At 45.5% G+C, this 24,124-nt stretch overlaps 1 pseudogene; it reads right to left on the bottom strand.

Moving 5' to 3' along the window:
- Positions 1-8,336: 8,336 nt before the first annotated feature.
- On the bottom strand, positions 8,337-8,453 carry LOC136647252 (5S ribosomal RNA; annotated as a pseudogene).
- Positions 8,454-24,124: the final 15,671 nt, after the last annotated feature.

Below are 24,124 nucleotides of genomic sequence, written 5' to 3'. Positions count from 1 at the left end.
AGGATATTTCTTCCCCACAAGTGGCCAGTTGGTGTTCAATTAAATACGGCCTGCTTTGAGCGTTGTAAGCAGGTTGCGTTTTGTTACTGGTTCATCACTCTTATAAACTATGCCTAAAGGGTCAAAGATTTTTTTTTTCCTTGGCAGACCAAACACCCATTGTGGATGGTTCTCTTGTGAGGTCCTGCTGTGCGGTTGAGTACAATGCTGCTCTCTCAGCACTTGCTATAACGGCTTAGCTTCTCAGAAGTTGCTGTTTGCTTACTTGGGCGGATATTTACTCAGAAAAGATCTGTGATGGATTCTCAGTTAAAGAAATGTGGGGGGAAATATACCGAGAAGGCAAAGACAGAGAGAGACTTGGGCATCTCACAATCTTTCACCGTCAATGATCCTCTGTATGGTGATGAAATAGGCGCGCACCACACTTTCCCCAGATTATTTACAGGGCGAGTCATAATGCTCTCTAGGATTTTAGTGTACCACTAATGGAAAGGGATAAGGTTACATAGTTAATGGTAATAGAAAGAGAAAGGTTCAAAGTTTTATAGGGCCCCAGCCTTGTGGTGTTGGAGCCCACGTTTACGGCACCAGGTTAGCACATTTACAGCACTGGGACAGCACCCATCAGCGCTAGGCCTCAGCTATGGGAAGACAACTCCACAGAGCAGCTGGTGGTAAACCTCGCCACCAGCCAGTGGAGCATCTTTTGAGGGCAGGGGAGTGTGGGGGGAAGGCAGAACTGGGTGGGAGAAAGTGGAGAGGGGGGAGGGAGCAACACAGAGGTGGCAGGACCAGCAGAGGCCTCCTCCACCACTTGTAAGCCCAATACGGAGCTCTTCAGGTCTGTGCCAGCAAATTAGCTGGTGCAGACTCGAGGAAGCCCATTGTAGAAGCTGGGGCTTTCCTCAGGGGAATGGAATGAAAGTCCCCTTCCCTTGGGATGAGCTCTGGCAGCTTCCCAGCACCCACAGGATACAGCAGTCGCCATTTTGGCGTTGCTGTTCCTCCTATGCCAGGAAGCATAGGATTAGGTATGTGTAAGCCTAATTTCCACACACTGCGCTCCATCAGCGTGGCTGCATAGCGCAAAATGGTGGGGGACAGGACTGGGCACAAAATGTGTGAAATAATGATGGGTGCAACCTGCCATAGTTAAACAAGACAGAACATGGAGACATATCGTAATTTGGGGAAGAGGGATGGGATGTAAATCTCTCTCTCTCTCTCTCTCTCTCTCTCTCTCTCTCTCTCTCTCTCTCTCTCTCTCGTACAAACAGAGTCTGAAGTCAACACCACTGAGCATTTATTTCATTACAGTTAGAAATCTTGCACAAAACGGACAGAAGGACCACAGCCACAGCCACCTTCTGTGTTCCTGCTGCCAAATTCCATCAACAAGGTAACACGAGGGTAAAAGAAAGAATAGTGCAATCCCCATGCCCAGCTCATTCCTTTCACAATATGAGCTCAGTCGTCAACATGGGCACCGACTGTGTAGTATGGACACTTGCCCATTAGAAATTTGCCAAAAAGTCCATCAAGCCACTGAACACACAACATGCCAAACAGCTGTTAGGTGAAAATAAAATGCCTGATTTAAGTGGGTGGGAACCCTGCAAATTACTCACCTCCTGAGTGATTCCATCCCTTTTCATTATTGTTAGCAGAATTCCATGCCCTAGAAAGATGATCTTAGGTTTCTGTGTCTTTTGTCCTTTCATCAAGATCTATAGTCTAAAGAATGAAAATAGCAAGATGTAAGTGGATTATAGCTAGGAAAAGCCTTTCCAATTATTTTTATGGAAACCTCTGCCATTCCATGCACTGGTATCACATGTACGGCATTATTCGCCCTGCTGAATGTGCAGCTTTCAAATCACTGTTGTGCATCGCACATAGCAAGTGAATTGCACACTGTGTTTCCCATTCCATAAAGCAGGCTCCCCAAGCAGCAGAATACAACAATGAAACCATAGTTGTGGATCTCATATATAACTAGGTGTTTTTTGCTGCCAATGGCAGCTTTTTTCAGAGAGTCAACAATATTCATGACACTTATGTGAATATGGGTTTTTACAAGAGAAGCAAATGCATATTCACACTTTGCCCCATGTATCTTGTTCCAAGAATCATATGAGTTCCCAAACAATGACTGGCAGTGATCTCACTGCTCCAGCTCTCGAAACAAGTTAGGCATATCTTACCATATCATCTTCCCCCCCCCTTTTTTTTTTGCATGCTTCCTGAATTGACCTGCAATTTCAGGGTTCCTCCCAAGGTCAAACCAGGAGTACACATTTCACCCACAACTTTGCAAGTGGCTAAGCGAACTCCCCCTTCCAATGATCATTTAAGGTGACTTGAATGGAGATGAAAGTGCTTGCATGCACACAGCCACATTCAAATAGGCGCCTCTTTTCAGCATCGGGTTGTTTCCCCAACTTCCAAAAGGAAAAGCGCACAGCCTTCTTTTTCCCAGAACCATTTGGGTAGCAGCAATCTCATCCCTGAAGGTGCTCTGGCACCGTCAGACAAAAGCATCTTGATATTTACAAAAATCTGGACTTCTCATCCTGGAAGCCAAGAAGTTGCCTTGATGCTAATGAGAGTTGACACCAGATGCAGACCTCTGCAGCCCCATACCCAGGGCAAAACTCCATGATGGCATACCCCATGGGCTATCGCCGGCCCCCGTGCAGAAATCTGCCCCCCCTACTCACCAGAGGCTCACAGAGCCTTGCGCAACCTCCTCCCACGCTGGGGTAACCTCTGTGAGGTTCCCCGTCACTATAAACTGTGCTTCCGGCAAATAGGAAGCAGTTGCTGCCCCCCCGTTGGGAACCTCAGAGAGGCTTCCACGGGGTGCTAGTGGCCGGCGCCTGGAGCATTTGCCCCAGGGAGGTCTACGGCAGGCACGCAACTGGCCGACACCACCAAGGGCAAACAAAGCTAATGACAAGTGAGGGCAATTCTTCTACTTGGCTTCATTTGCCCTTGCTGATATGTCCATGTAGTGAAAACACACTGGATATGTGGCGACAATCCTGCCTCCAGCGCAGGAGCAGGCCAATTTAAAAGAAAATGGCAACTATGGCAGCTTCAAACACAATGAAGTATATGCAACATTTTTCCCCAAGCTCCTTTTTTTGTGGGAAATGTTCACTGCAGAACATTCAGCGAAGCCTTTAAAAAGACTTTTATATAACTCCTCATAAATCAGAGGCACAGGTGCTCCTCAGGAACATGATTTCAAATATTGTGTGTGGCATGTGACCCCTCCCCCATTTCCCTAAATTATACTCCTGTCTCTTGCAGAGACTAGATGGGCCCCGAGCCTGATCGAGCAGGGCTCTTCTTATATTCTTAAATCTTATTTATCTGAAAACCAGGGGCTATTTTCTGTTCTTTAAAAGGTTTGCTGTTATTTTCTCTTCTCCTGTGCCAGTCAGCAAAAAGCAAACCATACAGGGCTTTCTCGTGACTCTGGGGTAAAAATATCTCCATTGGGCCAGCAGCATTAATCACCCTCTGGCCCTTGCTTTGCATTAGAAAATATTACCATCTCCCCCCTCCATTTGGGAAATCTTCAGTTTGGGTTGCCAACTACCGGGTCTCGTGGTTCGGCTAGAAGCTTTCCGAGTCTTTGCCCTCTTCTCAGGTCTTCAGGGGAGCAAGTAAAATCTTAGAGTGAGGGGCCAGAATCAAGGGAGCCGGCTCTTTTCTGCATGATTTGAGAGGTTTTGCTGTTTTGCTTCACCATCAACCCATGTCCATCAGGCTCCAACCTGAACACCACACAGCAAGGTTCTCCCCTCACTTGCTAAGCTTCATCCACCTGCACCCAACAGGTGCCAGCTATCTGCATCGACTTTTAGCTCCCAGACTCCGTCCCCGATTCATGGTCCGAGCCTCAGAAGACTTGGTAGCCCTGTCTTCCATAGGTGGCAATTCTGTACACAACTCTAATGTTTCCATTCTTCATGCCGGTTCCTCATTATTATCCTGAAAGGCAAGCCTGAGCCCAATCCTATCCAACTTATCTGCACCAATGCAACTGTGCCAAGGACGTGCATTGCATCCTGTAGTGGGGGGCAGTCACAGAGTCCTCTTCAAAGTAATGAAATGTTTGTTGCCTTACGCTGGGGCTGCATTGCATCAGTACTGGAAAGTTGTATAGGATTGGGCCCATCATTGGGTAGGCGCCAAGATTCATGTTTTAGAGTAGTGGTTCCTAAAATGAAACAGCAGAAATGATCTAGCCCAGCATTTCTCAAATGTGCACTGGGTTGCGAACCCATGTGGTGGGCTGTGACACAATATTCCCTGTACCTTCTTGGGAGCCTCTGGAGGCTGGTTCCAGGTTGTGCCAGGCCTGTAATCCACTCCATTGTCTGTGGGCTCCAGGATGCCCCATGGAAGCAACCAGAAGTGACTTCCAGTTTGCAGATACAACTTCTAGTTCGAAGAGAAAAATAGATGGTCAAGGTATGGGAATTTTCCAACCTGAAATAACTAGTACCCTAATAATCAAGCCAGACTCTCCCTCCCTCCCTCCCTCCCTCTCTGCTACAGATGTGCCTCTCATGCGTATAATTACAGGACATGTTAATCTATTCTTAAGATGGTTACACATTATTTCCCTTTTATATTGGTTAAATATAGTCAGTCCAAAATAAGGTACTTCCAAGATCAAGATGGGAAAGAAATCTTGTACTTACTTTAAGTTTGGAGGAGACTATAAATAAAAATTACTGCACACCGATACACAGAAAATGGAAAACAAAATTTATAGGGTGCCAGCTTGGCAATGCATATGTACCTTCACAGCAGTAGACATAAAAGGCAACAGCGGCATGTATATAACAGTCCAAGTATTCAAAGCTCTTCAGATACATTATCTCAATAACCCTATAAAAATACAGGATTAAGTTATGTTTTTATACAAATAGTTTCATTCACTGATATTTCTCGCGCAGCACATATTTACATAGATCCAACAAAGAATTACTTGTCCTTTTGATGCAGTCTACTCAGTCTAGTTGGACAGTGCCTCCATATCTCGGAACTACGGATGTTGTTTCTCTGTAAAGGGCTGGCCGCATTAATGGAGTGGACGCTGTATGCTATATTGTGCGTGGGATGTGTGTGACCAGAAGACCTCCGTATGGCCACCTGGCCATCAGTGAGTCTCCTTGGACCTCTGTCATTTTTTTTCTGGTGTAAGTTCAAAGAGAGGTGAGTGGATGTTAGTTGGAAAAATGGGGACAGGGTGTGGTGTGCACCACTGCCGCTGAGATCCATCCCACCCCTGAATTACTCCCTGCACCAATCCTTCTCTGAACCACCCACAGCCCACCCCTGCTGGTACCTCACCTCCTCTGACACTGGCTGGGTCCATCTCTAGTGAAAATGCGGGGCTTTCAGCCATTTCCACTAGTGGTGCCGATGCGCACGACAGAGGCATGTCATTTACATCATCCTCAGAGCAGATCAAGAAATCTGCTGCTGTAGGACCTCTATAGTATTGGGTCGTAAATCACATAACACCGAGAGGACATCAAACTTCACTGGTTTGGTGAAGTTATTTAAGAGATTTCCACCATGCCCTTTCACTCTAATAAGGGCCACCAGAGCCCCTTAGGGCAGGTATTAAAACATAGAGTATAAACAAACTAAAATCAACACTATTTTTTTTTTTACATTTTGTTCTATTTTTTTCCCTCTTTATGTCATTTTCTTCACAAGGTAGCTAGTATTTCTGTGACTACTATGAGCAGAGTGGACCCATCCAAACAAAGGTGGTTCTTTGCTTTGCTGGCTTCTCTCTCCACCCCAGGCAGTTGGGTGTTTCCATACCTCCTGGATTAGTTCCCAAGTCTCATTCAAGGTGCTGGTTCCAATGTTTCAGCACGTGGGTGGTTGGAACCCAGACAGATAACAGGGCCATTTCTTTCCCTACCCATATGCTTAGGTCTCCAGCAGAGTCCCTGGTTGGTGCTCTACCCCTTCCAAGGGGCAAATGTGAGAACACAGTGTAGGGTCTTCATAGGGGTGGCATCCAGGCTTCTTGCCACTGAAAACCTGGCTAATCTCTCTTTCTGTCTTTGGGAGACAGGAAAAATGCAGCTGCTGTACGTCTGACTTGTACAATCCATGGAGCAGTCTGAATGTTTTCACTGGCTGCTGATAATTTGATTCTGTCATTGTCTGGTTTCTTTTCGAAAAAGGTTGTTTACTAGATGTATGTTTTGACGATGATCATTAACTGCCTTGAGGGCCCCCTTAGGGAAGGCAGGTTTATAAGTATTTCTTTTACTTAAAAACAAGCCTGCAGGGGAGAAGTGGCACTCGCCCAGTCAGGGTTCCAGGATTGTTTGTCCATTATAAACTTGGGTCTGGAAAGACATCTTGGAGAGAATAGCCGGGGGGGGGGGAGGGAAGGGGGCATGGTGGAAATGCTAAGCACCCTCTTCCCCCTACCCTGCAAACCACTCACTGCCAACAGCTTTGCAGTGCTGGAGCAGCCAAAGACGAGAGATACTAGGGAACAATTGCGCAACCGTTTTTGCTGTAAAGCATCCTTACATTTTTACATTATTGAGTGTGGTAATTAATCGCCAACCTTGAGTAGCAATATTTGTTGAAATGAGGCATTTAAAAGTCAGGGTTTGCTACTGAACCAATCCAGTTCAATTTACAACGCAATCCTATCCTGCGCTGGAACGGACAGGCCAGGAGCCCTGCACTGTATCCAGCACAAAATAGGGGCCCAAAGTGGCTCAGCCAGAGGTAAGGGGAAACTCTTCCCCTTGCCCCTGGGTAAGCCACCACAGCCCCAATGGGTCTCCTCGGACTTGCACCACCTCTGGAGATGGCATGAGTCCGAGGAGAGCAGAGCGGCTTGCAGCTGCACGCTGCTTGGGAACAAGGGCTAGGAACTGGCATATCTGCTGGGTCCTAGCCCCACCTCCAGCTCCCCACCCACCCACCCCTGGGATGGCCCTCCCCCCCCAGAACACCTCCCTCCCACCTCTTCCCTGGCCTCCCCAGAGCCTTGCATTGGCCAAGCTCAGTAGACACAAGGCTCCTCAAAGTTGGTGCGGAGGCTGGATTCAGCCTCTGCAGGCTGGCACACATCCCCGTGCTGGCCCGGTTGAATGCTGAAGAGGTGCAAACGTGCCTTACTTGAGCGGGCCCAGGTCGCTCCTAGGATTGCACCCTTAGAAACAGTCAGTGAAACTGGAGTAAAGAGATCCTCATGAATGTGGTTCATGCTTGCCTTTCCCTGATATGCAATATTTTGAAGCTTTCTTTTCCTTGTTACAAGGCACATTGAAAGGGGGACTTCGGTATCAGTGGGGAGTCAGATCAGAGGATAATGAGGCACGACCTGTATTTGTCTGGCTATCCAGTACCAACCCAATCAGCATTTAGGAAAGGTTGTGGCTCAAGAGATATGGAACATTTTCCAAATCAATACATAATAAGAAAGCAGAGTACCAGCTCTTCAATGCTTAAAAACAAAAGCAGGTTTGCTCTTTGCCAACCAGCAGTCGTTTATTCAGCAGTAGTCTCAGATGCCTCAAACTAAACGCTCCAGAACAAGTGGTTTGATGATTGCAGCCTTGGCAATCTCACATAGTTTTAAAAGGTTAGCACGTTCATTGCAATTAGGCATTTCAGGTGCCTAAAAGTAAAATCTATACTTTAGATTCACTGAAGAGGCAACTCTCTGCTATTGAAATCAAATGATCATTAAACACATATATTGGCATTTTGCAAGGCTGGCTAATTAAGAAGATGGTGGCATATTACAAGGTTAGTAAATTTAATAAATTGGAGGCTAATTATCTTTGGAAACTGGGACTTTTCCTTGAGAGTCAATAAAAAAGATATTTCATTTGAATACTAAGGCACAATTACATATACAGGGAGAATGTGCAGAATCATTACAGGAGTTGTTAAACCGCACTGAAATTACTTTTAATCATTGGGAGATATTCAGTCGGCACACAACAGCTAGCTGCTTCAAGACTTTTCATCCATTTGCAGGAAGACCACTGGAATGGGCACGCATTGTTCATCTGACTCATCTGGACCTGTGGAAAGGGGGGGGGGTATCATGAAAAGAAGTGGAACCCCTCTGTTTCTTAGAACTTGAAAACCTCTTCGTTTTTCTTACAAGTGAAACTGTGGGCAGGCTTTTCACCCCAGTTTGATCCAAAACTGTAGGTATGGGGTGACAACCCCAGGACAATTCAAAGGGCCGCCAGGAGCCCATTGCAGTGGGCTACATTGGTTGGCAACCTTCAGTCTCGAAAGACTATGGTATAAGCCTACAGGACCTGGTATTCCCAGGCGGTCTCCCATCCAAGTACTAACCAGGCCTGACCCTGCTTAGCTACTGAGATCAGACGAGATCAGGCATGTGCAGGGTAACAGTTGCTGCCTCCAGTTGGTCATTCTTGATCATTTAAATTACCCTGTATTTAAACTAGCCAAAAATGCTTCAGATACTCTCCTAACTCTGCTAACAGGACGATTGTGGGTTCACCGACTCACGCTTGTGATTTATCACCTGCATCTGACAAATTCATTTCAGGCACATCCCACATTTGGAAATTGATCAAATTGCCTATGCAGACATCACAGGAAATACGTATGTAGGAGCACCTGGTCTATGAGTTAATTTGAAGGGAGGGGCCTGGGAGTCTAGGTCTCTTACTTGGAAGGGCGAGCCAGTTGAGGCAAGTCCCTAGTCCTTCGGGCAGCTGCTGGAGTCACAGGCCAGGGCTGTTTGGGTGGACCCTAGCTGTGTGGTGCTTGGCAGAGCCTCAGAAGAAGATTGCAGAAGGGTGCGTAGAGAGAGGGGGGAGTCCATTTCAGGATAAAATGTGGGCATCCTAGCCCACTGGTTCAGCTGGCAATAGGCTCCTGGTACTCTCAAGAGCCTGGGCATTTGCCGCCTCCTCATGGGCCCTTTGCCCATTATATGCCTTGCCACTGCTACCTCCCAGAACCCCACCCACAAGCTCTTTCCAAAGCCATCAAAACATCTCTGCTCTGTCTGGACATTTCCCTCTCCTTTGGCTGTCAACAGAGCCAGCCACCTGTCCCTCTTCCCCTTCCTCTTCCTCTTCATCTCCTTCACCTGCCCTTGGGGCAAGGTCTCATTGCCTAACACAACTAGGCATACGTCTTGTCTTGGCAAGGCACAAAACACTATCAGGCAGAGAGGAGGCGCCTCAGTGTTGCTGCTTGGCACTGATGCCTAGGCGAACCTCCTCACCAGTTGCTAGAGGTCTGTGGCAGACAGGCCCACCAGCTCCACCATGGGTGGGGCCACACAAAGTAAATCCAGAATTGGACAACTTGTCCTGCAAAGTTGCATGACAAAATGAATTCAAGGCATCGCTATCTTTATAGCCATACATGACACTGCACATAGGAGAACATTCAGGATGCTCGAACCCTCTTCACCCAACTTCACAATAATTAATTTCAAGGAGTGTTTCCTGAAACCATGAAGGTGAAACCAAGGACAAAGGTTGTATGTTCATCCTTTGAACACAAGACTGTACATACTGCAAGACTGAAACACAAGAACTGTCTCCCTACAGCGCCGTATTAAACGAAGATTAGATTCTTTCACATAGCTTTAGATAGTTTTGCTATGTTCAGTGATAAAATAACACTATGATCAAGAAGCTAAAGCTGTATTAAAGTGTCGCTTTAGAGTGGTTGAAGTTCTGGTGCATTTTCAGTGCATCGGATTGCTGGGGGTTGTGAACTAAAGTCCTGACTCCCCTCCATGGCAACCCTTGTCCGCCTCTTGGTGGCACAATGGATGCCGCTACTGGTACTGAAGGTTCAAGGGTCAGCCTGGCTTCAGCCCTCAGCCACTGCCCCACCTGGTTGATCTCTGACACAACCCCTCTGTATTTTCACACTTCCACAAGCTGCTCTCACTCAGAAGTCTTTCAGTCTTGTGTTTTGCTATCACCATTACCTAAAAATTATACCAAGGGGCAAGAGGTACCAACAGTGTATGAAGAGTTTCCTATATTGCAGTGCAGTGCATTTGGACCAGAATGCTTTCTCATACTCGGTGAGACAGGTTGGGGATTGCACGCCTCCCCTTATTCTCTAAGCATTAGAACACCCCTGGAGTCTTGAAAAAGAAAAAAAAAGAAGTCAGCTTATGGAGACTTGTTCCCCAGGACAAACATTTGGAAAGACAGTTAAAACCAATAAGATATGCCAACACGATAGGAGTAATGAGAACTCTCGGGAAGCAATAAACTTGAAGGAAAGTAAAGCAGCACTATCAGGAAAAGCTCATAATTATCGAGCCAACTGCAAATTCAGTAGAGAGGAGTGTGCACATCACTGCATTGATCACTCACATCAATGCAATGCAGGTACCGGGCTTCTTCCCTTTCTACTGACTGATGCTGGGCCATCAATAAGGTAATCCAAAGTGGTTTTCCTTTTAGGTGCAATCTTTGAGTGCATAGCATGTGCATGAACCCTCGGAAGCCTTGACAGGTTTTTTCTTGACTTAGGGAGGCTATGACAGTGCTCAAGTCCCCCGAGCCTAAAATGAACAGCTAAAGACAAGAAAAAATACACACACAGAGGCGAAAAGATACAGCAATATCCCTGGAAAGTGCAAGCTTTACTCTGCAAATAGAAAATTTCACTTGATCCCCTCTTTCATGAAGCCCTGGCAGGCACTCAAAACGCATCTTTAACCGTTCCCATCTGTGATCATCTAATCCATAATAACAAAGTGACTGATATCATTATCCCATGTAATTTGCTATAAAGACCTTTGCTTCAAGACTTTGAAATCAGACCCATCAAAGCATATGGTTTTTCACAGTACTGGCCCACAGATAGATGAATCTGTCACATCTCAGTGTGGGGTAAACATGTTTCTCACAAAGCAAAAGCTGGTTACAGAAAAAGTAGTTTTAACCATCCCCAGTTTGCAGAACCGCAGGGGGGGAGGAACGACAAAAATCTAATCATCATAAAATGACTTATCCAAAGAAGTTTAGAAATAATTTTGTTTGTTTAAAAAAACAACCAATGACGCAATACTATGCTAGACTGCTTCAAACTGGGACTGCTGCACTGGCCGAGGATGTCACAAAAGTGCTGTAAAGCGCTCCATTAACACCTGGTGAGTAAGCAGCACCTGCACCATCTCACCTGTGCTAGATCTTAAAGGAGCACCCAAAGGAGCAGTTAAGCTCCCGGGACTGGGGGAGGGTGGGGAGGGGTACCACAAGGCAGGGGAGGAGACGGGGGAGGTTCGGGCCTAGGAGGAGGCAGGATTTCGGTGCCAGCGCAGGCCAAATCCTACTCCCCCTGTCAGCTTGTAAGCTCAATACCGGGTTTCTTGAACTCACACCAGCCATTTGACGGGTTCAGATCTGAACAGCCCCACCGCACAGGCTGTGGTTTAGCTGGGGTAAGGGGACTAATGCCCCCTTACTTCGAGGAGACCTTCAGCCTGCTCCTTCCAAGCACTGGATACAGCATGGGCCAAGCAGCCTTGCTACGCTAACCCTGGTTAGTTATTTTTCCTTGGTAGGATGATTGTTAAGCAACCACTGCCCCACTTCCTTACTCAAACACCTAATTCAATAGATTTCTCTCTCCTATAATGATATGATCCATTTACTTTCCCTTTCGGTTTGCACACAACTCTACTGACAAACAAGTGGTTATGTTCATTTTACTTTCTTTTAGCCAGCCTACCCCCCCCCCCCAAAAGAGTTAACTATGCTGTTTGGGGTTTCTAACATTCAGGCTATGAGTGAATGTGATCAGATCCAGACAAACTGTATTTTCTGTCTTCCTGTGGTGATGCATCCAAAAAGGACGCCAACATTTTTGTTCAGACCAACCACCTCCACAAAATATGCCACCAGACCTTCCTAAAGTCCAGATTAGGGAACCAGAAGGCGCAGCAAATGGATCCAAACAACACAGGCAGAAGTCTAATGACAAGCTGACTGTAGAAGTTAAATGCATTTGAAGAGGTGCAGAGCAGAGATGCAGTGAAAGAAAAGGGATGCAAAAAGAAACAAAAGACATAGCAATTTCAACACATCACACATAAGTTGTCACTGACAGGAATGGCAAAGGAGCAACTCCATATGACTCTCCACTGCTAGTTATACAGGAACCTAGAATACCATTCAGGCTCTCTATTACCCCATCAGCAAGTTTTAACAAGCTTCCACAGGAAAACATTATTATTCCCTTCCAGCAGAGACAGATAGCTTCATGCATGTGTCTAATACAAGCTGTGAATCTTAATAAAAGTAATCGACTTGTTATTCCAGGCTATCCTCACTTCATAGATCAACATCAAAATGCAGCCCCACTAACTTCGATTCTAGAGATATTGGTTTTCCTCTTTATCTTTAATGGCTTCCTTATCTCGCCACCATTCCAACACATTTATATGGTGAAGGATCTAACAAAAGACAGATCAACAGAAATGGAGCCAGGGGAAGGGGGGGGGGGCTTCTGCGGCATGTCACAACCAATTTTCAAATGGCAAGGCAACACATTTAAATGGCACATGATCCCTTTCCAGGCCCCAGCTCAGGAGTGGCCTTCTGTAAAGAGAAGGTGACATATCAACCCAGGCTACTGCTGAAGAGGTAAAGTTGCTGCTTCCCTGTAGAAGCGATTGGCCAGAAACATATTATGAAGCATTGTCACCACAAACACTAAGGTTAACTCAAGAGAGGGTTCCTTACCCCTTTGGTATTCTACAATTTGCTTTAATATTTGTGAAGACTGGGACAAGACTGAATTCTCGCTGGTTTCCATTTTCACTGCACATGCCCGATCTCGTCTGATCTTGGAAGCTAAGCAGGGTCAGGCCTGGTTAGTACCTGGATGGGAAACCACCTGGGAATACCGGGTGCTGTAGGCTTATACTATAGTCTTTTGAGACTGAAGGTTGCCAACCATTACAGTTGGAGGTTTTGATTTTAAAAAAATTTTCTGGCCTAACAAACACATAGGCAAGCGATGTAGAAAATTTGAACCCATTTCATGTGAGAGCCCTGTGGTGCCGGAGCAGACCCCAGAAGGTGTGTGTGATGGATGCCGGACAGTTGCCAGGACACTGTTATCTAAAGTGAAATTTGTAGCAAATGTGGATTTTCTTCCATCACAGTGAACATCTGAGAACTTCTCAGGGAAGATAAGAAGGTTTGATTTGGAGAGCAAAATTTGTTGTCAGCAGGAGGAGAGGATGAATTTATATTTTCCTTACAGAGGATAATCCCCATGTGTAGCCCTTTTAGATTGAACCTCTACACCAGTGTTTCTCAAACTGTGGGTTGGGACCCACTAGGTGGGTTGCAAGCCAATTTCCAGGTGGGTCCCCATTCATTTCAATATTTTATTTTTAATATGTTAGACTTGATGCTCCTATGGTATGTGACTGCATTTGGGGCAACGTTACAGATCTGTACTTTTAACAGGCTAATATGTATATGCTTTAGCAATGATAGTAAATGAGATTTACTCCTGGATAGGTATGGGTAGGACTGCAGCCTAGAATTGCTAAAAATTTCACTTCTGGTCATGACATCACTTCTGGTGAGTCCTGACAGATTTTCATTCTAAAAAGTGAGTCCTAGTGTTAAAAGTTTGAGAACCACTGCTCTAAACTATGCGCTTCCCTCATGCCAGGTCTGGGCAGAATTCCCTGCTTTGCTTTTTTGTGCTAGTTCAGATACTGCAGAGACTCCTGCGCGATAAAAGTTCACATCCATTCAAAATGTGGATGATAATTGCCAAGAGAGATGCCAATGAAAGGGAAATTTTATGTATGTGCAACAAAATGCGTGTATTGTTACAGCTTGGCCCTAGCAGAGGCCCATGGGCTCTCCCAAGAGCAGAGGCGCCTTTACCCAAGACCACTTCCTACATGTGCAACGGTGTGTTAAATAGTGTCCTGCCAGGAAAATTGAAAGCTACCAGTTTAACCACACATCATATCATTTATAACACATCCAGCTGTGTTTTAAAACTAATAAGAATGGAATTGCATTTTTTTTGAATGGACTACAAAAAAAAGTCACACATTTTCTGACCAGCTATGCTAGATATAAACACACAACTAACAAGCTGCCTTTGGCCAGAAATTCTCTTCTTTTAAGTTTGCAGACTTTCAGGTCTTAGCACTTCATTAAATCCATTTGCACATTTGGCAAGAGCCCACAGAACCAAACTATGCAGAAAAATGCAAGATGTTAAACATTGGGCAGTGGAGTCTGAGACTGTCAAATGAGAGATTCAAAGGCTCAGGCCAGATTGGGGCTGCCTAGGGCTGCACACCTGCAAAGCTTGTGTGTAAAAATATTCCAGCAGCTGTTATTTGTCTTGCCAGATCCAAGCTCGCTAATGAAGATCATGGCTTATAGGGCATTCTGTGGATTTGCATCCAGGAGACAAAACAGTATTTGGGGAACAAAACTCTCAAAGTGCCAATACAAATAAAAAATGCTAAGAATATATCGTATCTAAGGACAACCAAGAGATGGACTGTGTATATTCCACATGTTCACAGAAGCCCAGAAATCCCACTCAGATTATTTGGGAATTGGCAATTACAATGTTTTGTTCTGGTGCATCCTTTCAAGCCCAGATGGGAAATGTAGTACCCAACAGAAGCTGCTCTTCATTGTGGGAGGTGAATTCAACAGCCTCCTTCCCAAAACAGCACAAAGAAGAAGACATGGTTTTAGATCTAGATGGGGAGACAACCAGAGGAAACATTAGGAAGACAGATTTGCAAGTCATTTCTCTATTGAGTCAAATGAAAGGGTGATTGATCAGATGGTCAATGAGAGTCTCATCCAGTGCTGATCCAAGCTCTCCCACTCTTCCTGAAGCTGTGTGTCACTATAACAGCTCCCTACATTCAACCTCTCCCATCGTGACTGTGTCTGCCACCACATCTTCCCATTGGAACCCAGATTTAGCTGACTGAGAGCTTGGAGCAAGCAGAAGAGGAAGTCTGTAGAACAAGGTGGAATGGCCCACAGTGTGGGTGGGCTGGGACATTCCAATCCAAGCAATTATCAATTTAGGTGACATCCCTAGCATGCAGTGCCTGGTGAGCTCTCCAATAGCAGGATGGGCTCAAAGGAGTTACAGTGTGGTGCAGTGGTTTCAAGCAACGGGTTGGGATTGAGGAGTCCCAGGTTCAAATTCCTGCTCAGCCATGAAACTCATCAGATGACCTTTGGCCAATCACTCATTCTCTCTCAGCAAACTATTCAAAGGAAACAGTTTTATAGAAAAATCATTTGCAAACTGTCAGATGTATATACAAAAAAAAAGCTTCTCATAAATCATTAAAAAACCTTCCAGAACCAGCAGATTAGACTGTTGGGGGGGGGGGGATTATATTCTGCTGCATACTGACCTGTCACAACAGAAGGAATTTCAACCCCCCCCCCCACACACACACACACACACTCTTTAGAATACAATAATTAGAAAATCTCAACTCCCAGGACTCAAGAAAATGTCACTCCTAGTGATGGTCAGTGCTTTTCCCATTCCAATCATAACATGGAAATGACTATTAAAAATTACTCAGATGATTTTATCTAATTCTGAGGATGATTAAGCAGCAATCTATAACTCCTTCAAAAGGTTTTACGTGATTTAAAGCACAGATTTTAAAAGTAATGGCGCACTCCGGTTTGAGACATGAATGCTCAATAGCTCTAGAGAAAGATAAGTAAACTTAGCACATCAACTATGAACCTCCTTCACAGTGTAGGTTTCCGTGTCAACAGTGTTGTCCAAACATACAGTGTCACCCCAGGATTTGCACTTTTAAGTGTCTTCTAAATATATACTAGCTGTAGAAATTTCTAGACCTTTTCTCAGCTCAGTGCGCAAAGGTGTTGAGAATGGCTTCCACTCTGAAGGGAAGCTGGAGCTTTAACAAAGATGGCATTGTGAGTACGTTTATAAGACTGAAACTCCTAGCCACTCAGCGTTGTAAATTCAACTGATTTAATACCCTTACTGTGTAACTGCCCCTCCAATTGTATTCCTGTTTGATCAATAGTATTGTTCTGCTGCTGCTGCTACTACCATCTCTGCCCATTTGCTGCCCCCAATGCCTTCTCTGGTGCTCTTCTGATGCCTCATTTTAGCTGCATCATTTTAGCTGCCCATCCCAAATTCCTTTTCCACCCTTTTTTGTTCAAAACTTTGTTCCATTTCGTTCCTCTTCTGTCTCCTGTGCTACCTCTGCCCTCTTTAACTTGTACTGACCCTTTACCGCTTCTTTGCTGCCTGCAGTACTTGAAAGAGGTCCTGGGGATCAAATCTACATGAGAATAATCCCCTCTGCCTTTCCTCCTAATCCTAGATTAGGTGAAGGCTGATTATGGTTAGCCAGTGGTGAGGGAAAGACACTCTACATAAGCACATTTCTAATTATGCCGCAAATTGTGAGACTAAGCCCAAACACGGAAAACATGTTCTGGGGCTCTATCCAAAGGAACTTCATTTCAAATGAAGCTTGGCCGTTTCCTGCTTTAATTTTTTTTTTGCTCCATTATCTCCTGTATAGTTCATCTGCTGCTCCCTCTACGCCCTATTTTCCGTTGCTTTTTTGTAATCAGCTCAGCGTAAATTTCTCTCACTCAAATTACACTGTTGAATGAATGAATGAATGAATGAATGAATGAATCTGGGGTACAGGGGTGGAACGGAGCTTTGTCTCAAACGGAGCTGTGGACCAATGGACACTCGAGCTGAATCAGGAGCAGGATTCTAGAAACAATCTAGCAACAATACATTGAGGCTGCAGTGGAATTGTGGGGCTAGCAGTGGTTGGCGGGAGGGGGCAGGTAAGGAAATGTGTGGATGAGCAATGGTGAATTGGAATCTGTGAGATAAGCAGTGGGGTATCGGACATCAGTGTTTCCAACGTCCTCCTCCCTCCCCCACCATTCCATGCCCGTTCCTAAACCTATTATGTTGTATAAATCTGGATCACAGCAGTCAGTCATAATCACAGCAATTTCATTCCAGGCTAGGGCACACATTTAGATTAGATCACTGCTGGGTTCTTTGCTAACTACGACGGTTTCGCAATTTGGGTTTTGACAGTTATTCTGACTATTGGACTAGAACGAGGTGGGTCATGAAGGCAAATGGGGTGGGAAAAAAGATGAGGGAGAGTCCACCTTTCTGCAGTATCTTTAAACAGGTGGAAGTTTGTCTGTTTGTACTAGAGAACAAGATGTACTTGCTGAGGTTTTTTTTTTTGTTGTACTGCTCTTTTCCTTCCAGACCCTCTTGATGTTTAGCAACATCTAGGGCCACATTTTGCCTCTGGATCCTCCAGACACACATTCACAGACCTGCTGTACTTGTCTGTGGAATGTCTGTGGGCTTTTCCTCAGGCTCCTATTTTTCAAGCCACTGCCTTTGTCCCATTTCATTTATCTACCCTGTTGCTTGACCAATCTTCTTGGCTTTGCCTTCTCCCTTCCAGCCAAGCTGGAAACTCTGTCTTTCCTTAAAGAAGATGGACTGCAAACTACCTTGTCCCCTAAGCAAGTAAATATTGGGAGCCACCACACCAGCTCAGCCAGCATTCAAAGCTTCACTGTCACAGGAACTATACAACAATGTATTTACTCACTTAACACATCCATACTTTCCCCCACAAATGCTGGCACCCAAGACGGCTAACAAAAATATAAAAATGCAAAGTCATCATAAAACCATATAATCAAACTTAAAACATGAAAACCTGTAACATAAAACCCTCTGACGTGTGTAAAAAGTGTCAAACAATAAAATCCAACAACCTAAAAGCAGCAGCCAAGCTAATCATAAAAGAATCAGACAAGTCACATAAAAACATAAAGCATAAAACAACTCAGCGATACCTAGTAAAGCATATATAGTTCCCTATACAATTGTCTTTAGCTCCTGTGCCTACGGGGGGAGGGGAGAGTTGCACAGAGAGCTAGGGTGGTGTCGTGGTTTGGGAGGTGGACTCAGACCTGGAAGATCCAGGTTCAAACCCCCCTTCAGCCATGAAGCTTCCTGGGTGACCTTGGGCCAGTCACTTTCTCTCAGCCTCACCTACCTCACAGGGTTGTTGTGACGAAAAAAGGAGGGGAGCAGCCATGTGCACCGCCCTGAGCTCTTTGGAGGAAGGGTGGTATAAAAATGTGATCAATAAATAAAGTAAGCTGTTAATTCATATATATTTTTACCAAGGTAACACAAACAGATTTGCAATTAATTCTTGAACACAGTAGATAAACAAAGATCAATGTTTTACAGATGGCCATGGTAAAGGTACAAGAAAAAACTAATTATCACAGTAAAGGTGATTGGAGTAGTCATCATTGGTTCAACTATCTTCTTCTCTGAAGCAATCATCACCCAGCAGCATAGCGGAGGGAATTTCCAGTTTGCATTCAGAGACATGAGTGAGTTAAAAGGATCACAGGCAAGCCAGAACACACAGTACTTTGCTCAGTCCTCTCCCCCCCCCCCCCCGCAAGAACACAATCTGATTTCTTTCCTCTTCGGCTATCTCTCAGGTAGCAAAGAGACGTCAAGTGCTTTGAACTCGGCAATAATAACCACCGTTCAGACAGATGGGCCCCAACAGCACCAACTGTGCAGGTGTCTAAATGGTTATGATACACACCAGCAGATGGTAGCAATAACAACAAAAACATTTTAACCACAAGTTACTTATTGTGTAATCTTATTTTACTACAGATCTGGGGATAGCGACACAGTTAGAGAGCTGCTGGCTGCAGCAAACCTCGTTCAGAGCTCACAGGTCTCTGCCACTTGGCAAAGAACTTTTCTCCCTCTGAGTTGCTAGAATTATATGCTGTAAGCCAGGGGTGCCCAAACCCCGGCCCGGGGGCCACTTGCGGCCCTCGAGGACTCCCAATCCGGCCCACGATTAGCCCCCAGTTTCCAATGAGAATCTGGCCCTCCAGAGACTTACTGGAGCCCCTGCTGGCCCAGTGCAACTGTTCTCAGTGTAAGGGTGACAGTTTGACCTCCCGCATGAACTGTGAATGAGGGATCCCTCCACTGCTTGCTGTTTCATGACTGTGATGCTGCAGCAACAGTGAAGGAAAGGCCGGTCTTGCTTTGTGTAAGGACTTTTATAAGCCTTGAGCTATTGCAAGACCTTCATTCATTCATATAAGTTCCATCTCTAATATATTCATTTATGTAAATATATGTAAATTTATTCAAATTTGAAATGTAAATTAATTCTTTTTTATTCCCGGCCCCCAACACAGTGTCAGAGAGATGATGTGGCCCTCCTGCCAAAAAGTTTGGACACCCCTGCTGTAAGCCAAACCTAAATGGGACTGGTGTCGGTGAAATACAGCAGAGGGCCGACCCCAATGACAGCTTGTTACATCACTGAAAGTCATGTAGCTTAAGGGAACTTATTTATTTGTAGCCTTTCACATTCCAGAGGTTTGGGGTAAGCAAGAACAAGCAAAACAGAGTTGCAAGAATGTATCGAACCCATTATGCATCCCCTCCTTGCCTTTCTTTCGTGAATGAAGGCGGAGACTTTTACAGGTACATCTTACAAGGCTGCATAAAGCTGCTCAGAACTGAACTTCAGCATCAGACAGCTCATAAGAGGGCCCAAGATATGGAATTCCCTGCTTTGGACTGTGTGGCGATCACCCACCCTGCCAGGCTGGTGTCCTGCCTCTTCCAGGCCACTGTTACCAATTTCACTTAGAGCCCAATCCTGAGCTCTTCAGTGCTGGCAGTACACACATACCACTGTCTCTGGGTGTCATGGGTGTGCCATAAAGCACCTTTGCGGCACCCGATTAGGAGGGACCATCAGTGCTGGGCCTTAGTGCAGGGAAGTCACCCATGATGAGCCACTGGGAGTAAATAGTACCACTGGGTGGCAGTGCAGGTTTTTAGGGTGGAGGGAGACGTTCTGGGGTGGAGGAGGGGGAGGAAGGGGGAGGGACCAGCCTGGGAGGGGCATGAGACCGTCAGAGGCCTCTTTCACCAGATCCTATCCCCTACATCAGGCTGCAAAGCCCAATACAGGGCTTCTCAAGTCTGTGTCAGCAAAATAGCTGGCAGAGACTCAAGTAGCCCCATTGCAGGGCCTGGGGCTTTCCTTGGAGGAAGGGGACAAAAGTTCCCTTCTCCTGAGGAGTCCTCCAGTGGCCTCCCTGGTCCCGCTGGATGCAGCAGTAGCCATGTTGACGCCACTGCACCCAGCAGCACTGGGGAGGATAGGATTGGGGTGCCTGTTTCTTGTTCCTCCTTTATGTTTGTGTTTGAATTGCCACTGTCATCTAACTGTAGTTTTGTACTTGTGTTTTTAACCGCTATTGTAAATTGAGTCCCCCAAATGGAGAAAAAAATGGGGGGAGTTTTAATAATACATTTGGGACAGCCATCAAGAAGACTTCTCTTCACACCCTAGACTGAGGATCTTTCTATCTAAATGCTACATTAAAAGCCAAACATGCTCCTTTGTCACACATTCTGGATCCTTAGCCAAGTGAAGTTGTCGTTTTTCTAGTGTCATGTTCCCCATGTAGAAGTTGTGTCCTAACTAACAGGGACCACAGAGGGGAACCTCAAAGAATAAAGGGAATGTGGAGATGCCACTTAAATCTGTCCTTAGTGTCATCTCCCTTCCCACCATCAGGCTTCAGAGTATGTTTAATATCACCTCATAATCTTTGATCTGTGAACCGATTATCATTCCCAAGAAGAGTATTAAATATAAAGGATCTCATAAAAAGAAAATCTAGGCTCAAGTATAACATGCATTTGAAAAAGATAGGTAAAGAAAATGAGAACAGATCATAAACCAATAACAGTGTCACCATCAATGTTATTAGCATTACATCTTCCCCAGTTAGCTTTTCTACAGCCAAGAAATGGCACAAACAATAGTGCTGGTTCCAGAAAGGTCACTGTAAGAAGCCAAGCAGAACAGATCAAATAAGTGGCAGGCAGCCATGGTGTAATTTCATGTCTCTCACATGAATTCAGCTGCTTTCCTCTTGACAGTGGCACTTTCAAAAGCTTCCACTCCAAGCAGAAAGTGTGCCATCTAAAGCTTCCTTTTGCTGAGTCAGCATTTGTCTGTCTAGCCCAGGACTGTCACTCTGCCTGGCAGCACCAGGATCTCAAGAGGAAAGGTCCCCCCCCCCAGCTCTCTTACCTGAGAACTTTTCAGCTGGAGGTGTTGGAACCTTCCTGTGCTAGATGCAGCCTCTAGAGCTGGGGTGTCAAACCTGTTTCCTATAGAGGGCCGAATAGCATTCATGATGCCTGCTGAGGGCCAGAAGTGATGTCATTGGGAAGGAAGTGATGTCATTAAACAGGTCATAACCAAAAATAAGCACTTTTTCTCACTTAGGAACTCATTAGCTGCAAAGACAGAAGAGAAAATACGCAAATCTTGATCATATTTCAAGATATGGGAGAACCCAATTTTCATGTGGGCCGCCCTTACAGCTGTAATGCCTTAGTACTGCTCAGCAGCTCAGAGCCTGAGGGCCAGATAAAAAGCTTCCATGGGCCACATCCGGCCCCCGGGCCTTATGTTTGACACCCCTGCTCTAGAGTGTTTATTCATTCACAAGTAATCCTCCTTCAGCTCTTAGCGGTGTCACAAAGAGCATGAGTAAGTTGTCTTACAGATAAATCTGTAGTTAGACGAAAACACATGGGCAGCCCAATCACAGCCAGGCCACACAGCCTGCACTGTATTCAGGACAGCTTAGGAGGCAGCTGAAGGTCTCCTTGGGGTAAGGGGATATATTTCCAGTCACCTCTATGGGGCTTCTTGTATCTGCCCAGCGATATAGCTAGCACAAATCCGAGAAGCCCAGTGTAACTCCAGGTGGGCTAGGAGGGGTTAGCATATGGCGTAGGCCTGGTCTGCTAATCCTGCCCCCTCCTGGGTCAGTTCAGCTCTGTTCTGCCCTCCCCTTGCCCGGAAATGCTCCTTCCCCAAATCCCTGCCACCATGCCCACACCCCTGTGCCTCAATCTTACCTATGCCAGTTGGTGCAAGCTGTTGGACTGGCACTGCTGGCTCACAAGTAATCACAAATGTGCTTTATAGCACATTTGCAACACTCTGAGCCAGCAGAGAGAGAGCTGCGCCAGCTCAGTCAGCAGTTAGGATTGCGCTGTTAGTCTAGCATTCATTTTGACCTAAATATTCCGGGTGGAACTGGGACAACTTTCTTGGAAAATAACTTGGCAAGGTAAACACACTCTCATGATCAAAACACTGAGGTTGCCTTAGATGCCGTTACATCAACAGGCATTCATAACACTATCACCTGCATTCATGGCACTATCTAGAAATTTGACCCTAACTAACAGGGTCCACAGAAGGGAACCTCATTGATCAAATCCATCAAGAAACAAATTGTAAAGCCACTGGCAACACTGCTGAAGATCACCTTCCAGAATCTGGCTATTGCCACGCCTTCACACAAGCACCAGGATAATGCAAGAACTATTGCAGATTAAAACTCCAAGACATCATCATTAGCAAAGGCCTGCTATTGACCCTTACATATCTTCACCTCATCGCTTAGCTGTCCTCACGTGTCAGTATGAATGCAGGCAATATAATTGCTTTCTCACTTAATTACTTTCGTTAACGATTATTCTCTAGAAACAGAACATACAAAGGGAGACAACAAAGATTAATTAGACACTGAACCCTTGAGTGTCACATTTTAAGACACTACTTAGCCCTTCCTGGCTTATGAACAAGACAAAGCTGCTAACAAGAGAAATGTATTTTTTCGTTTTATTGCTCTCTTGTCCCTCAGGGAATGTTTACAGTAGTGTGCATGGCGAGAGTAAGCAGGAAAAGGGAATCTGATCTGAGTGCAACCTGGACTGGGGCACGAAGTGAGTAAACACCAGAATGGTTGGCAACCTTCAGTCTCGAAAGACTATGGCAGAAGCCTACAGCACCTGGTATTCCCAGGTAGTCTCCATCCAAGTACTAACCAGGCTTAGCTTCCAAGATCAGACAAGATCAGGCATCTGCAGGGAAACAGTTGCTGCAAACACCAGAATATTAAATCACATAATGCAGTGGTTCTCAACCTTTTAAGCCCCACAATCCACTTTCAGCACAGAGCTCGGCATCGTCGCATCACCACCTAGGCTGCAGAGTTGCCGCATTTTTTTTAACGTGAAAAGCCCAACTCCAGAACATGTTTTTGTCGGCAAGACATGGTGCAACTCAGCCCGCTCTGAGCAGAGTGATGAAAACACGCTTGCTGACAAAACATGCTCCAGAGGCAGACTTTTCATGTAAAACACAACATGAAAGCAAGCCAGAAGCTTGGCAGAGCTCAGGCGGTGTTCCACAACCCACCAAAATCAAGTTGCAACCCAGAGTTGGAGAACTGCTGATGTAATGTTTTGAGCATGTATTTTTTTTTAAGATAGCAGATGAAAAGCTAGAGAGGTGTCAGCCTTAAGCTTAGAGCAGGCACTGGCGAATCCAAGATGGACCGGCATCATGGTAGATGCTCTTCAGCCCCAACCCTGAAGCCGAATGCAGTAAGGCACATTCACCCTTTGAAAACTGTTGGTGGGGCAGATAAAACAGTAGAGATGAGGCAGCAGACAACAGCGACCCATAAGTTTTCTGTACAACAGCTTCCAAGCAAGAGTATTGAGGGAATTTCAGCAGCAGTAGCCTTCAAGCCCCACAGCTAGGGTTTAGCGGCAGTCTACAATGGTCAAAACGAAACATCACAAAACAACACCAAAATTGGGCTTATAACATGATACAATATCCTGCTCAATTTGTGAAATAACGTCAAAATTTACCTATTAAAGTGGCTGAAGAGCATCTGTAAGCCGTTCTGAGTGCTTCTGACTGTGTCTCTCAGCCCCTGACTCTATATGCGGCTCTACTACTTACTCCTAAATGGCTGTAGTCATCTGAACATGCTCAGAAGCCGCCAAGGAAAATGCATGGAGCCCTATGGAAAGCAAAACTGAGTCACACTGTGCATTG

The sequence above is a fragment of the Tiliqua scincoides genome, chromosome 3, assembly GCF_035046505.1.
Source record: "Tiliqua scincoides isolate rTilSci1 chromosome 3, rTilSci1.hap2, whole genome shotgun sequence".
NCBI lineage: Eukaryota > Metazoa > Chordata > Lepidosauria > Squamata > Scincidae > Tiliqua > Tiliqua scincoides.
Note: the sequence above shows the minus strand (reverse complement) of the source record. Positions and strands in the feature narration are given on the sequence as shown.